Source organism: Myxocyprinus asiaticus, chromosome 19 (genome assembly GCF_019703515.2).
Source record: "Myxocyprinus asiaticus isolate MX2 ecotype Aquarium Trade chromosome 19, UBuf_Myxa_2, whole genome shotgun sequence".
NCBI classification, from domain to species: Eukaryota; Metazoa; Chordata; class Actinopteri; order Cypriniformes; family Catostomidae; genus Myxocyprinus; species Myxocyprinus asiaticus.
The window spans coordinates 40,334,870-40,351,682 of record NC_059362.1 but is presented as its reverse complement, the minus strand read 5'-3'; the positions used below and the strand labels follow the sequence as shown (position 1 = coordinate 40,351,682).

Genomic DNA, 16,813 nt, shown 5'->3' with positions numbered 1-16,813 from the left:
TTATTAAGATATTTAAAGTGACAAGATGTTACATAAATTCAATTTACATTATTGAAATCAAAGCCTGTGGTAAAAATATTATATGTAAGCTTCAAAACGCTATCAAGCATTATTTAAAATAAATCTATGTGAATAAACCACAAGGGTCTGCGAAGTATGAAGGATTATTTCAATCTGAAACATGTAAGTCACGCACAAGGTTGCATTAATTTATCAATCTATACTGTGGTTTGCTTTCTTTAAATTTGGTACACTTGAAAAATTACCGTCACAAGACTAGCCTCCACCAAATGATGTGAATGATCCTCATAAATAAAGCTTATGCATTGAAAAGCGGTTCTGGTGAATAAGAAAATGTAACCTTGCCTTTCTTCAGTAAATGATTCATTCTTCTAAATTGCTCTTTTACAAAAAAGGGAGGAGAGTTTTTTGGCCCGTCTTCAAACACTTAACATCACTCCATGCTTCTATAAAGTGAATTGCAATACTTGTAGCCACAGCATGTTCTCAAAAGCAAAAAACCAGAAATCAGTTTAAAAGTGTTGTCAACAGCCTATCCTTCATGTAAAAAGGGACAACCAAGGTCTTACACCATTCTTTCTTTGTTCTCTATAGATAAAATCTTTCAGGTATTCCAGCAATCCTCTCATTAATTAAAGGTAAAAATGCATCACAAACAAACATATCCATTAGTTTCCTTCAAAAACCTTCAAAAATGTTCATGCATTGTCACATATGTATTCTAGCCTAAGGACATGCATTTCTGAAAAATGATCAAGACTGTACAATTTAAATCTATACAGTAAGGTATGCAGTTCCTATAATGTTAATCTGAAGGCAGTTGATGGTGTTAAACGAACTGTATGTGTGGAATGTGGTGCCACAGATCCTTGTAGTAGGAGTAGGGGGTTGTTTAATGTAAGTAAAAAGCCCACGGCAAGTTAAAGGAAAAGTTCATCCAAAAAAAAAAATAATAATAATAATAATAATTTCTTTAGCTGCTTATCCTCACATCATTCCAAACCAGTATTCAGTCATTTTTTCTAAGTAAAAAAAAAAGGTAGAACTTTGTGCATCTTTACAGATTGCCATACAATGCAGGGCTCCAAAAAAAACAATAAAAAGCTTAATAAAAGTAGTCCATAAAACTTGTGCGCTTTATTCCAAGTCTTCTAAATCCATATGATAGCTTTCTGTGAGGAACCCTGCAAAGAATACTTTGCATACAAAGAACTTTTTTTGTCTTATTTTCTAGTAAACATCCTTAAAACAAGAGAAAATGACTTGAGAAACAGAATGACATATTAAGTCTTGTTTTCAAAGAAATCTAACTAAATCTAAAAAATAGACATTTATGCTTAAAACAAGAAAATACTATTTACCAATGGGGTAGGAAAAATAGTTTTTGGCAAATCGTTTTTTCTTGTTAATGAGTAAGCACTAAAATTACTCAATTTTGTTAGATTTCTCTGAAAACAAAACATCTTAAAGTAAAACTGGCTTATTTTAAGAATGCTTAGATACTTTTTTTACTGGAAAACAAGGCAAAAATATTTTGTAAGAATTAGGGCTGTCAATCGATTAAAGTTTTTAATCGAATTAATTGAATGACAATCAAATTAATCGCAATTAATCGCATACATCATTATTTGTTAAGAAAGGCCCCCATGAAGATAATTCATATAAATGATGTATGATCATTCAAATATTGATACAATTATTATTTAATAATTTAATAATTAATATTTATGAAATTCAGTTTAAAATAAATTGCATTGTTGTGGCAGATGAATAAAGCATTGGTTGGTTTTTCTCAATCGATTTGGCTCATTTTTTGAAACAGTCTTAACATTCTCTAAACTGTAAGTGCAATTGTCACAGATGTTTTATGCTACATCACAACTCTATTGCATGTCTGCAAAATGTAGTAACTCACCCAAAACATTTAATTCATGCTTCAAAACCTAGTTATTGTGTGTAAATTGGCCAATGCCACCAAAGTGAAAAGTTTTTTTCTCATCGTGTGAGCCATACTGGTCAAAATGTTTAGATGTTTTTTCACCATGGTAGTCAACCCTGGAAATATTTGTTATATGCAAATTTAAATGTTGTTCTACATTTTTGTTGATACTGACTGCTTACTGTACTATACAAGAATGTCAGTTTTGTCTAGCTGAATGCTATTGTGCTATTTAGATACCGATTTCAAAAGTAGTTAAAAATTTACTGGGAAAAGTCAATACTGTATAATACTGTAGTACACAGAAAAAGGAAATGCAGATTTGTATGTATACAGTAAATGTATTTTTGTAGCAATGTGTTACATATAAACAGAAAATTCACATTTGCATGTCCATTTTTACACATTTCTTACATGTAAAGTCATATATAGTGAACAGAAAATTGCCACAAAATGACATCCGGGTAAAAAAACAAATAAACGCAACAATAAAAAAACATTCCATGTCATAGATATTTATGGAATATACAATACCTGTATGTCTGACAGATTTTGATTATTGAATGGATCATTTTGCATGTGATGACTCACACGATGAAAGAATGTTTAGAAGTTGTGAAGAGAATCAACTCATCAGTTTTGATCAGCAAGCCATGTGCATTTAGTTACTGTGCAAATTGTAGACAATTGTAATTACTCTTTTGCACACAAGTGCCAAAACACGTGCAATTTGCTTAAATGAACAAGAAATTCAAATCTGGTGTGAACAAGAAACTAACTGTTCAGAGATTTGAACTTAAATGTTTTGGGAAAAAATTATTCTCATTCGAGAATTGAGCCAAAGCGATTGAGATAATCTTTTGATATTCAATCAACATATTGTTAGTTTTATTCTCATATCATTGAACAAGCCTACAGTTGACAGCAGTCTGTTCTGTTTCGCACTGAGTTCGTCAAAGTGTCCAGTTGTCACAGTACGCGTTATTTTTAAATATACAACAGTTAGTTCCGGTCCTCGAATCTGATTGGACGGGAGACGTTCCATGAGCACTGATGGTCTGACACCATCAGCACTCCGACGCTTAACTGTGTGTGTGTGTATCACTCTGCTTGTGTTCGTGCCATTCTAAACTAAAGTGTAAGAGCAGTGCATATGTGTTAAGACCTACTCTTTGTCTTTTTTTGACATTACATATGTTAGCCAGCAGGTGGTGGCAAAAGATCATTTTTGTGTGTAATATGAGCCAGTTGGTGACGTGAAGTGAATCCATGTCAGCCACTGTTTACATACAACAAAGCACCGTGATTGCTACTACACTACTAAAGCTAGGAAATAGCTTTAAACGGCTTTAAACAAACAACTTCAGCATTACGGCTCATCACAGCTGAGAGACACAACAGACTGACTGATTACAGAACTCAAGGCGCTTACCTCTTACCGGAGTTTCCACATTGGATACATACTGTTCAAAATGGCGGAGAAGATTGTGGTTTCTATAGTGAATGACTCTAGCGCACCGGCTACCGCGAATTAGGGAGAAATACCCCCGCTTGGATGCTATTTTACCACTGAGAAAGCTGATCTTCAGAAGGCTGATAGCATCTCTGCTTGGGAGTGGCAACAGGTGATCGCACACGCTCCGTCTCTCTCTCTCTCTCTCTCTCTCTCTCTCTCTCACTCACACACACACACACACACACACACACATCCATCCTTGTTTATCCAATAACTTGTTAGAAACAGCCCAAGCCATGATGCTATTTCTGAAGTGACATTTTTGAATTACTAACAAAGGCTTGGACGCATCATTTGGTTTCAACCAGCAACGGCAGATTCTGATCCGTCCATGCACAAATGCGTTTTTATGACCGTACTCAGTTTTTCCTATTTTTTTAAATTTACTTGTTCATTGAACTGTTGTATATAAGCAATGTCACACTCGCAATCGTGCTATATAGCCCTAAATCAGCACTGCTGTGATTACCTACGGCACTTGGCCTGCGGCCGAATCACAGCAGTGCTGATGTTGGGCAATTATCGCACTCTTGCTCGTGTGATATTGCTTAAATGTCGCTCAATGTACATGTGCGTGCCTCAGATGGAGTGACTCACCAGAGATTATTTAGCAGAGAAGGTCACTTCTATTAAAATGAATGAAATAAATTGGAATGCCCAACCAAGAAGCTCCAGCACCCAACGGTCAACGGATATAGAAAGGAAGTCCCGCCTTACAGGTAAAAAAGCCAGTCACCTTTTAGATGCAAACATCGCCTGTCAATCATCTCGAGAATGTGCATGCACATTAGCTATACAAGCTGGGAAAAATTGCATTTTTAGCATAATCTGAGGTAAAGAAGCACAATTTATGATACCAGCATTGTCAGATTTTAGGGCTGATTTGAAATGTGTCCTTTGATCGTAATCTTGACCAACTGTTTAGGAGATTTCGGTCTTTGCCCATTCAAGTAGCTATGAGCTGCACTGTCATGACTGGCAATAGCTTCCCGGGAGCGTTCCAAAAATGGCCGCCAGTGGACTGACTTGCTAGAAAGACTTTGGTCTCACTATTCAGGGTCGTAAATGCTGCATTTTTAGGAGGCTTGGTTAAGTTAAAATTAGTAGAATCTTTGAAATCGCGTCTCAAATTCCTGTATTATATTGTGTTTCGCCTACCTGTTGTGCTTCCACCGAGAGCAGTTCTCATTATGTGGCTGTGCTGCTTGTGAGATTTGTAGAGGCGAGCTCAAAACAGGTGTTCAAGCTTGAATTGCTCGTAGAACAATCCGTACTTTTATTACGGTATTTACGTACGCATCAGTGGTCATGATTAACTGCGTTAATTTTTTTATATAATTAATCGCATTAAATTAATGGTTTAAATCGACAGCCCTAGTATGCATTTTTATTGCAGGCAACAGACTGAAATTTAAGCTATTATATGTAAGCTATTTCATTTATATTTTTCACGCCTAGCTACGTTTGTGTCCAGAATAGACCTTATTCACAGTAGCGCTATCTTTGAATTCTGACATGAATGAAAATGAGGCTGTGAGGGATAGACTAATGGGGCTTTTCCACTGCACGGTACAGCTCGACTCGACTCGACTCTGCTCGCTTTTTGGGGATTTTCCACTGTGGATAGTACCTGGTACCTGGTACTTTTTTTAGTACCACCTCGGTCGAGGTTCCAAGCGAGCCGAGCCAATACTAAATGTGACGTCAAAACCCTGCAGATCACTGATTGGTCAGAGAGAATCATCACTACCAGCGTCACTGGATTTGTGACATGGGACATCAACCCACTAGTTTTAAAGTTAGCAACGGCAATAGCAGTATCATTTGTTCACGCAACTTTCTAATTGTAAAAAGAAATGGCTATGCGCAAAACCACGGCGTGGTCAATAAACGAGGTGCAGATGTTCCTCTCGTTAGTAGCCAAGGAGAGGATCCAACGAGAGCTGGATGGGGCAACGCAACTATGACGATCATCTTATAATCCCACCCACATTGAGGCTGCACTAAACTGCAGTGGAAAAGCAAGCTCAGAAAAGTAAAGCGAGCAGAGTCGAGTCGAGTCGAATCGCAACGTGTAGTGGAAAAGTGCCATTAGTCTCTTCAATGGCATCCGCTGTATAATGCTGTATAAAGCTCCTAGATCACATCTAATATTCCACAATTCATGTTGTCTGGTGTTTTTTGTGTACTGACATTTTTTGGAAAGATGTTTTTTATCAGCGGAACGATCCAAAACACTTTAAACAACAGTACAACATTTTTAAGAGACTGTACATCTATCCCTCACAGCCTCATTGTCAGTCCAGTCAAAAATTAAAGATGTCGCTACTGTGGATAGGGTCCATTCACTTGTATTAAAATGAATGGGAGAAATTGGAACACCCAATATGGTGGATGTAGAAAAGGAAATCCCGCCTTTCAGGTAAAAGAGCCAATCATCATTCAGATACAGAAAAAGCCTGTCAGTGTTCTCAAGATGGCTAACTTGCCTTAAAAGGGACTTTGGTTACTACACACTCAAGAATCAATGCCGTTTAGGCGTCAGTGGCATCAACCCGCCATCTTTTAGTGTGAATGCAGATGCGGACTATATGTGAGAAATGAGACATAAGTACTATAAATATGACAGAATTTTTATTTTTGGGTGAACTATTTCTTTAAATAACTCAGTTTAACAAATATCATCTTTAAAGTAGTGTGTAAGCAATGAGGTGAAACACTAAACTTTGCTGTTACACTGGACCACGGCATGCTGTGGTATTTGTGTTATGATTTGTTGTCATTGATAATTAAATCTACAAGCCAATGCATAGATTTGGCTTGAACGTTGGGGGGGTGGGGGGGGGGGGGGGTTGTGTTGCAGCATGAAGCATTTACATGTTTCCATTGATCATGGTATAAATATTGGGGGGCAGGCCCGGCTCCACAGTGGGGCCATCATAAACTTGGCCCACCTTGAGAACTACACCTACACCCACCCCTCCAACTGTTCGGCCCACCCGGCGTGTCCTATGGCCCACCTTACATCTTAGAGCTGGAGCCAGGCCTTTTGGGGGGGTTGTACTTGCTTGTTTTGAGTACTGGGGGGGGTAACCTCCCCCCATCCCCCCTGGAATCTACGCCCTTGTCTACAGCTATAGCATTTTCTCATGATGTCACCCTCAAGAGCAGGGGTCCCAAACGATTTGTCTGAAGAAATTAAAGTAGTTGAAAGAAATGTATGAAGTCAAACATTGACTGAGCTGTCGAACTCTGCAGGAGCGTATTGAAAAAAAAACAATGGGATCTGTGTTAAAGCAAAGTGTAACGTTTTGGGAACATTCTTTTTGGTTTTATTTTTATAACCATAAACTAATGTTCCTGGAACATACTTGGAACCAAATAATGTTAGTTGGGTTTATACTTTTCAAATTAAATGTTCATAAAGAACAAATGCCTGTTTGTCCCTTAAAGGGATAGTTCACCCAATAATGAAAAGTCTCTTATCATTTACTCACCCTCGTGCCATCCCAGAGAGACCCGGAAATGTACTACCCAGACCCGAACCGGACCTGTCTATTATTTGAAAGCTTGGACCCATACCCATGCAGAACCGAGAAATACCGGACCCGGAGCTGAACCGGACCCATCTATTATTTGAAAGCTGGGACCCGGACCCAGCCGGGAGACACAGACCTGATCGACACCGATTTCACAGCTGATTGCTATTAACAAGTTAATTTACAAGTTGTGAAAACAAAACTTTGTGTCTTACTTAATGTAATGCTAGTAGCCTTCTTCCCTGTGCCTGGCTGTGATGCATATAATCCATCCTCCTTGCCAAGTAAAATACATCCATGTTTTCTGTGATTCCTCTCTTGCTGATTGAAACAGCATAGCTAATCCACTCATTATTTCAGCTTCAAAAGTCCACTTGCTGTCATGGTGACGGATGACAAATGTGACTTGTTTAGAATCAGCTTTGCAGTTTTTTTGTATCTTGCATAAGATAACTTTGACTGTTTGCCCTTTTGAACTATAATAACGATTGCTCGTTCACTGCCACGGCTGCTAACGTTGGCATTGCTAAATTGCTATCGTGTGCCTTTACTCTGCTCTGCCTCTGACGTCACTCAGCTCGTTGTGGCTCCACTCCTTATTTCCCGCCCGCACTTTCTCATCCGAATTTTACAATGTTGCAAGTTACAACACACACACACACAGCACCATCATCATCATCATCAGCGCTGTGTGAACACAGCGGGTCTTCTCGGATCCACTCGGGTATTACAAACATTTTTAAACAAACCCGGGACCAGCAGCAATAGAATGGGACCCAACCCGGACCTGGCTGACCGTATAAAACGTGGATCCGAACCCATACGGGTCCCGGGTCGGGTCTTGGGTCCTCGGGTTAGGGTGGACCCGTGAAGACCTCTACTCTGGAGTTGTATGGATTACTTTTATGTTTCCTTTATGTGATTTGTGAAGCTACAAAGGTCTGATCACCATTCACTTGCATTGTATGGACCTACAGACCTGAGATATTCTTCTAAAAATCTTAATTTGTGTTCTGCTAAAGAAAGAAAGTTATACACATCTAGGATGGCATGAGGGTGAGTAAATGATTAGAACATTTTCATTTTGGGTGAACTATCCCTTTAACTTTCAAATGCCATTTGATGAAACAACCACACCCTCTTTTTCCAGAGCAGCCTGTATTTCTCCTGAGGTTACCTGTGGGTTTTTCCTTGTATCCCGAACAATTGTTCTGGCAGTTGTGGCTGAAATCTTTCTTGGTCTACCTGACCTTGGCTTGGTATCAAGAGATCCCCGAATTTTCCACTTCTTAATAAGTGATTGAACAGTACTGACTGGCATTTTCAAGGCTTTGGATATATTTTTATATCCTTTTCCATCTTTATAAAGTTCCATTACCTTGTTACGCAGGTCTTTTGACAGTTGTTTTCTGCTCCCCATGGCTCAGTATCTAGCCTGCTTAGTGCATCCACATGAGAGCTAACAAACTCATTGACTATTTATACACAGACACTAATTGCAATTTAAAAAGCCACAAGTGTGGGAAATTAACCTTTAATTGCCATTTAAACCTGTGTGTGTCACCTTGTGTGTCTGTAACAAGGCCAAACATTCAAGGGTATGTAAACTTTTGATCAGGGCCATTTGGGTGATTTCTGTTATCTTTATGATTTTAAAAGGAGCCAAACAACTATGTGATAATAAATGGCTTAATATGATCACTATCCTTAAATAAAAGACAGTTTTTTTGCATGATCAGTCATATTTTCAAAATCAATGCCAAAATTTCTGCCAGGGTATGCAAACTTATATATATATATATATATATATATATATATATATATAAAGAAAAGAAAAGAAAAGAAAAAAGAATGAATCATTCTTAATTCCTAATTAAAAGACTTAACCGAATAAGCAACATTCAGAGTGTGTACTTCGTCTGTCAGCATTTTGAATTTTACAGGGAACTCAGACAGGTGTAGAAACCCGAGTGTGAATGAGACACAATGTTCTTACAGACTCTGCATTACATACAAGCCTTCATTCACACCAGATGTCTATGATGATACAGTTATGATCTGCACTTATGTTCATGACTGTTCAAGTGCTAAGTGACCTAGATGTAGTTGTTTGTTTTCCTGTCAAACTTCTCAGGTGCAAAGCTATTGCATTCCTTATTACATAGCTTATGCTTGTAAAGATTTTCACTAAGATTGATTTGATCCAGAAGATTTCCGAAGAGTTTTAGTTAGCAAAGAAATGTTATCAACACCGCCATCTAGTGCTTTTCTCTAGATTTCACAAGGCTGCAACAACAAATTTATGTATTCATCGGTGTCCAAAGTCAGCATGTGAGTGAAGGTAATGCATTATATAACTTTCTGTTAATGTTATAAATAAAATTATGATTTACATATTTTGTTTTATATAGTATAGAATTACAGAATTATACCTGAATTCGCCTTTAGGCTATTTTTAGATTTGTAGTATGTGTGTTGCTTTTTGCATCTTATATATTGTAGTTATATTCACATAAACAGTTCATTCTTCAAAAAAAAGAAAAAACAATTTTTTACCATGCCACTGTACTGAAAATGTTTCTGCAATGAAATGGGTGTAATAAAACTAAATACTTTTTGCAGGTGGAAAATAAAATGTTTTTGGCAGATGCTTGAGATAACAGTGAGAAATGAGAGACAAATATATAACTACATATTGACCTTTAGGATGGGGCTTGTCAACATCCCACACTGGGGCATGATTCATTTTTTTGTTTTTGGTATTTCTGCATTTTTTGCACTGGGGCATGGTGATTGAAAATGCAGTCAGTATTCCAGATTACCCTTCTGTGCGTGGTGTGATTTCTCTCCACAAGAGAGCGCAATAGCTTTAAAAAAAAATTGCCAGCTGAAATCAACTCATCCAGAGTCAAGATGAGCAGAATTAACATTATGTGATCTAATATGTTACTTTTCTCATCCTAATAATAATATAGAATATATAGTTGATGAAATAATATTATTAGCAAAATATTATATTCATAAATGTACATTCTCATCAGCTGCACACAAGTTCGAACTTTTTTGCATGACTTATTTAATATTGGCTGAAATTTGCTGAATTTGCTGAAAATGATTGTTTTTTGTATTTGTAAGACCCTGTAAACCTGACATCTCAGCAATACAATAAAAGGTCAATAAGATTTATACAGATTACACTCAATTACAGTATACTTAATAAATTTATAGAGAGAGAGAGAGAGAGAGAGAGAGAGAGAGAGATGATATATATATATTGTATTTGTTTGTTGTATTTGTTGGGCTTAATGGGAATAATGCAAAAAAGGAACTACTAAACTGGAAAGATCAACCTCTCTATGGTGCAATCATTCATCTGATCTTTGCACGGTGAGTGGCCACTAGGTTTGTCATAATTACAGTAATAAAACTTTATTGTCTATGATGTTAAAGATGGGCATGTTCTCTTTTGGGACAGGGGGCGTGTTGTATGCTGTTGAGACTGTCAAGAGCCATATGGTAGGGGAAATCCACTGGGCACTGCTTGAAATTACATCATAGAAATCTTGATAGAATGAACATTAGTAAAGTGATTTTGTTTTTATTCATTCTGTTTTAATAATAATAAAATGTTTTTTTTGTTTGTTTGTTTTGTTTTATCATATATTATGTAACATATTATAGTGTATGAAATGGGGGCACAACTTTAATATCTTTGATAACAGAATATGCCCATCTTTGAAAGTGCTTTAAAGCCACCATAATCTGACGAATGCAAGTTGATCAAATTTACCTAACCAATAAAAATTAATTATGTACTTTCACATGACTTGATCCACATGAATTACCCTTAATTTAACAGTTACTTGTTCTCACTCTCAGTATCAATTCTATACCAAGTAGGCCTATTTATATGACCATTTTTATAATAACTAAGTATCTACACTGGGTATAAACATTATGTGCCAACCATATACTATACTAAGTATCTACACTGGGTATTAACATTATTTATGTGCCAACAGTATACTATTCTGAATATTTACAGGTATTTAGAAAGATAGATAACTAAATGTAGTATAGTATACTGAGTATAGTATAAATAGTGAATATATAGTGTAGATACTTAGTATAGTATAAATAGTATACTAGTAATATGAATTACATATTTAGTATAAATATAGTATACTGATGATATACAGTAATTTAGATAGAATATAATATTGATCCTTACTGTATTATAGACACTGAGTATTGAATAGGTATGTGTAAAATATTGGGACTGCACAGGTAAGGAGGTTAGGTTGCCAATACATTGGGGTGTCGATAAGAATTTTACAGGAAGTATACAATACTAGTACTTTTACTAGTACTACAGTGTAGTATACTATTGTAACAGTTCAAGGATGGGCAAGGAGGAGGCGGGAACTGGCTGAACAGTAAACAAACTTTAGTGATATAAATAAAACTTAAAACAACATAAAGCATAAGGACACAGACACACATGCAACGAGGCCATGTGCATCTCTCTCTCTCTCTCTCTCTCTCTCTCTCTCTCTCTCTCTCTCTCTCTCTCTCTCTCTCTCTCTCAAACTGGCGCCTCCAGCTCATTTATCTCGCTCTCCTGCTGATCAGCTGATTCAGTGATGGCCGTGCCCTCCTCCTCGTCACAACTATAGATAATGAGTTTAGTGCACATAAAACAGAGAGCATATTAGGAAGTCTACTGTATGTAGTATAGAAATTGATTATACTGTAGAACAAGCTACTACATATCTTTCTTTACATACTACAGATCTTACAAATCTTTCTATGTATCTACACTATACTCAGTTTTTATGCTACTTTACATACTATTTTACCATACTAAGTAGCCATACTAAATTCAGTTGTCTATCTACATCAAGTATCTATATGCTAATTACTAACAACACTGTGCTCTCTTCCTTTACTCTGAATGCTATTTACATTATGCACGCAAAATGTATGTTACACTCAGTATCTATAATTTACTCATATACAATAAATATACTACATCCATTATATATGTACTACATACTATATATGTACATACTACAATCTAGAGTATTGTACAATATGCTATATTTACAAGTAAATGTAATTATCATACTAAATGTATCTATTAGTATCTATTATACATTCTAAAGGCTACAATATACTATAGCCTACTCAATATACTATACTACATTACATGCATATTAAGTAGCTATAATTAGTATCTATACTATATATACACTATCTATACTATACTCTGTAGGCTACTACATATCTTTCTTTACATTCTACATATCCAACATATATTTATATTAATCTATTCTACTGTATACTCTGTTTTTATGCTAGTATACTTACACTATACATGCTTACATTACTAAGTAACCATAAGTAACTTGACTAATTCAGTAGTCTATCTATGCCAAGTATCTTAAGACTTTTTACTAATAACACTATGCTCTGTATCTTTCCTATGCCTGCTATTTATATTTATTTACTCAGTAGCTATATTACACTTAGTATCTACTGTATAATTTACTCATATACTATAAATATACTATATACACTATAATATGTAATATACAGTACAATATATACTATACTACAATCTACAGTATTGCACAACATACTATATTCATAGTATATATAATTTTCATACTATATAATATATCGAAAAGTATCTAGTACTATAAATGAAATAGACTACACTATCTATACTATAGGCTACTCAATATACAGTACTATATTACATTACATACTACATATTAAGAAACTATACTCAGTATTTTTACTATAAATACAATATCTATACTATACTCTGTCACTTTCATCCATTCAGTCATGTCCGACTTTCGGTGACTTTATAGGCAAGCGTTCTCCGTGCTATCCTCTCGAGCACTGCATCTCTCAACTGCTTGATTTTCATATTGGTATCCACTTTGATGGTGTCGAGCTAGCGTGTTCTTTGCTGGCCCCTTCTTCTGGTTCCACTGACCATTCCCAACATTACTGACTTCTCTAGCGAGTTTGCACGCATGAGCCAAAGTCAGTCAGTCATAGTCTAGCGTTACAGTTCGGCTCGTAACTGCAACAAAAAATGGCAATCACAAAATAGATATGGTTGCAAAATATGTATTTATTACAAAGTTCTAGGGGAAAACATAATGAAATGAAAAACAAAGAAGGCATTCAAACGCTGACCAGTTCAACCATGGCCACGAGGTAGATGGGACAAACGAGGATCTCATGATGGTAGAGGAGTTCTAATCCAAGGGCACTTGCCACCTGCCCATTTCTTTAAAACGCAAGAAAAGAACAAAGAGCATCGAACATCCCCCCAACCGGTTAACAAACAGACACTTAAATACCCACAGCCCATCCAAACCAGGTGTTCACAATATCACAATCACAGATAGACAGCGACGGATAACAGACAAAAAGAAAAAGAAAACCAAAGAAAATAACACAGTAAGACCGTGACACTAGTGATTTTAGCTTCTAGTGATGTCCCTGGTTTTATGCGATCCAGCACTTCTCTGTTTGTTTTCCTGGCTGTCCATGGTATTCGTAATAATTTCCGCCAGCACCACATTTCGAATGCAACGATTCTCCTTCTGCCTGCCTTTCTTAGCGTCCAGCTCTTGCACCCATACATCGTCGTCGGAAAGACGATGGCTCTGATTAATCTGCCTTTGGTAGTTAGAGTGATATCTTTGCTCTTCCAGATCTTATTCATGTCAACCATTGCAGTGTGGCCCAGTGCGATCCTGTGCTTGATTCTGTGGGTGGATTCTCCATCATGGTCGATTTTTAATCCAAGGAAGATGAAATCTTGAACTGATTCAATTTTCTCATTGATTTTAAACTTCACTTTTCCACTAGCTGCTGTCTTCATGATCTTGATGTTAAGGTGCAGCCCCATATTTTCACTTTCTTCCTTAATTTTCAAAATTAGATATATCAGGTCCTCCTCCCTTTCAGCCAGCAAGGTTGTATTGTCTGCGTATCTCAAGTTGTTGATAGTTCTTCCTCAGATCATCACTCCAATATTGGACAAGTCCAGGTCTAAATTTCTCATGATCACCTCAGCATAGAGGTTGAAAAGGAAAGGGGACAAAATACAGCACTGTCTCACACCCTTGCCGATCCTGAACCAATCTGTATCACAAAAGAATTTTTGCACCGTTACTTCCTGGTCGATATACAGCGATTTAATAAGCTTGAACAAATGAACTGGGACGCCGAGGTCACGCAGAGCCACCAAGAGCTTGTCATGTTCATTGCAGTCGAAAGCTTTAATCTAGTCGATGAAACAAATGTACAGATCTTTCTGGTATTCGCAGGTCTTTTCAATAATACATCTGATGTTGGCAATGTGATCTCTAGTACCTTTCCCCTTCCTGAAGCCAGCTTGGACATCAGGCAGCTCCCGATCGATGACCTGCTGTAGCCGCTGTTGAATAATCTTCAGTAGGATCTTGCTAGCATGAGAAATCAGCATTATTGTGTGGTAATTGGAGCAATCTCGGGCATCCCCTTTTTTTGGTAATGGGATAAACACAGATCTTGTCCAGTCCTTTGGCCATTTACAAGTGGACCATATCTCTTGGCACAAGGCTTTGATGACACTGACTGGCACTGGTTTCAGAAGTTCTGCAGGTATCCTATTGATTCCTGGGGCTTTCTTGTTTGGCAGTTGTCTCATAGCTCATGTTATTTCTTCTTACAAAATGTTGGGTTCCCTGTCCATCTGGCCATTATCATTGTCTTCTTGGTGTTCAGTCTGACTGACATATAGCTCTTCTGTATACTCTCTCCACCTGTTCTTGATCTTCTGCTGGTTGCTCAATCCCTGACCGTTCCTTTTCGGGGAGAGAAACTGGATCGCATCAGCTTCACTTCAGCAGACATGGCTCTGGTGTGTCCCTTCCTATTGGCCTCTTCCAGATGTTTACATTGTTTGTCCAGCTGTCTTCCCTTGTCCTTCCTAACTTCGTGTTGGAAATCTGGGCTCAGCTTTTTGACTTCGTCCTTGTTGCCCCTGGCTTTGGCCACCCTTCGCTGATCGGCTATTTTGATGGTGTTGACAGATAGCCACTGTCTTATTTGCCGTTTGGTATGGAGCATGTTTCTCAGTGATTCTGATGATGGTATCTCGGATCTCTCACCATTGCTCATCTGGATCTCTCCCTTCTAGGCTGAGTAGGTTGAACTTGTTCTTCACTTCCACAGCATACACTGGTGATATGTTGTCGACATTGAACTTTTTCTGGGTGGTACTCTTCTTGATCTTGTACAGTTTGAGCTTCACTTTGGCTACTAACAGTTGATGGTCTGTGTTACAGTCAGTGCCAGGGAGTGTCTTCGTGGAGACAATGGAGCTTTTCCAACGTTGCTGGCATAAAATGAAGTTTATCTGGTTCAGATGTTGTCCGTTTGGTGTGGTCCGCGTGTATAAGCGTCACTTGGGTTGGATGAACCATGTGTTCATGATCCTGATGCGATTCTTCTTACAGAATTGCACAAGACGATTACAAGCTTCGTTCCTTTTGCCCAAACCAAACTTGCCTACGATCCTTGCATCTTCTTCTTTGCCTACTTTCGCACTGAAATTGCCCATAGCGTAAAGAAGGTCCTTCTTTGGTAATTGGTTCAGCGCTCTTTGGACCTCGCTGTAAAATTGTTCAATCTCATCTTCACTTGCATCTGAAGTTGGTGCATAGACTTGTAGTATGGTGATGTTAAGTGGTTTGCCACGGATTCGGATGGATATTATACGATCAGTGTATGCTCTGTGATTCTCGACACATCTAGCTACCCGCTTGCTTCCAATAATGACAACTCCCTTCCTCCTGATTTTGTAATTTCCAGAAAAGTAGACCACAAACTCGTCTGACTGAAACTGACCATTTCCTATCTAGTGTAGTTCACTAATGCCAAGGATGTCTATGTTGGTTCTGATCATTTCCCGTTTCACGATTTCCAATTTGCCAAGGTGCATGCCCCTGACATTCCACGTTTTAATTTGATAATACTTTGTGCAGCGCTGGCTGCTCCTTTCGTCGTGGGCACCATCAGCTGATGGGCTTCCGATAGGATTTTCCCCAATTGCGTCATACACTCCCTGACTACTAGGCACAGGCCCTTGCTCTTCCCCAGATGCTCGTAGGCTACCATCCAGCCTGGAGGGTCCACTGTCTGTATCCATATATGAAGCACGTTGAAATCTTGCCATAAAGTATACTGGTGGAATTGTTTTTAGAGGGTAGTTCACCACTGCTTTCCCCAACCCTCCCCATTTATCCGGAATCAACTATATGGCTGGGTTAAACTATACTCTATAGGCTACTACATATCTTCCTTTACATACTTCAGACCCTAATTATTTTCTAAGTATCCATACCATACTTAGTTTTTATGCTAGTACTTACACTGTACATGCTGCTTTACTATACTTAGTAACTATAAGTAACCATACTTAATTCAGTAGTCTATCTATATACCAAGGCTATCTATAGGCTATTTACTAACAACACTATGTCCTGTATCTTTACTATGTATGTTATTTACATTATGCTCTCAATATATATACTACAGTTAGTATCTATAATTTGCTCATATATTATAAATATAATATATACACTATAACATATAATATACAATATATACTATACTACAGACTACAGTATTGCACAATATACTATATTCATAAATATATCGTATATCATTTTCATACTATATAATGTATCAAAAAGTATCTACTTTAAATTAAATAGGCTACACTAT

At 37.4% G+C, this 16,813-nt stretch overlaps 1 pseudogene; it reads right to left on the bottom strand.

Moving 5' to 3' along the window:
* Positions 1 to 15,191: 15,191 nt before the first annotated feature.
* On the bottom strand, positions 15,192 to 16,235 carry LOC127409979 (craniofacial development protein 2-like; annotated as a pseudogene).
* Between the last annotated feature and the right edge of the window lie 578 nt (positions 16,236 to 16,813).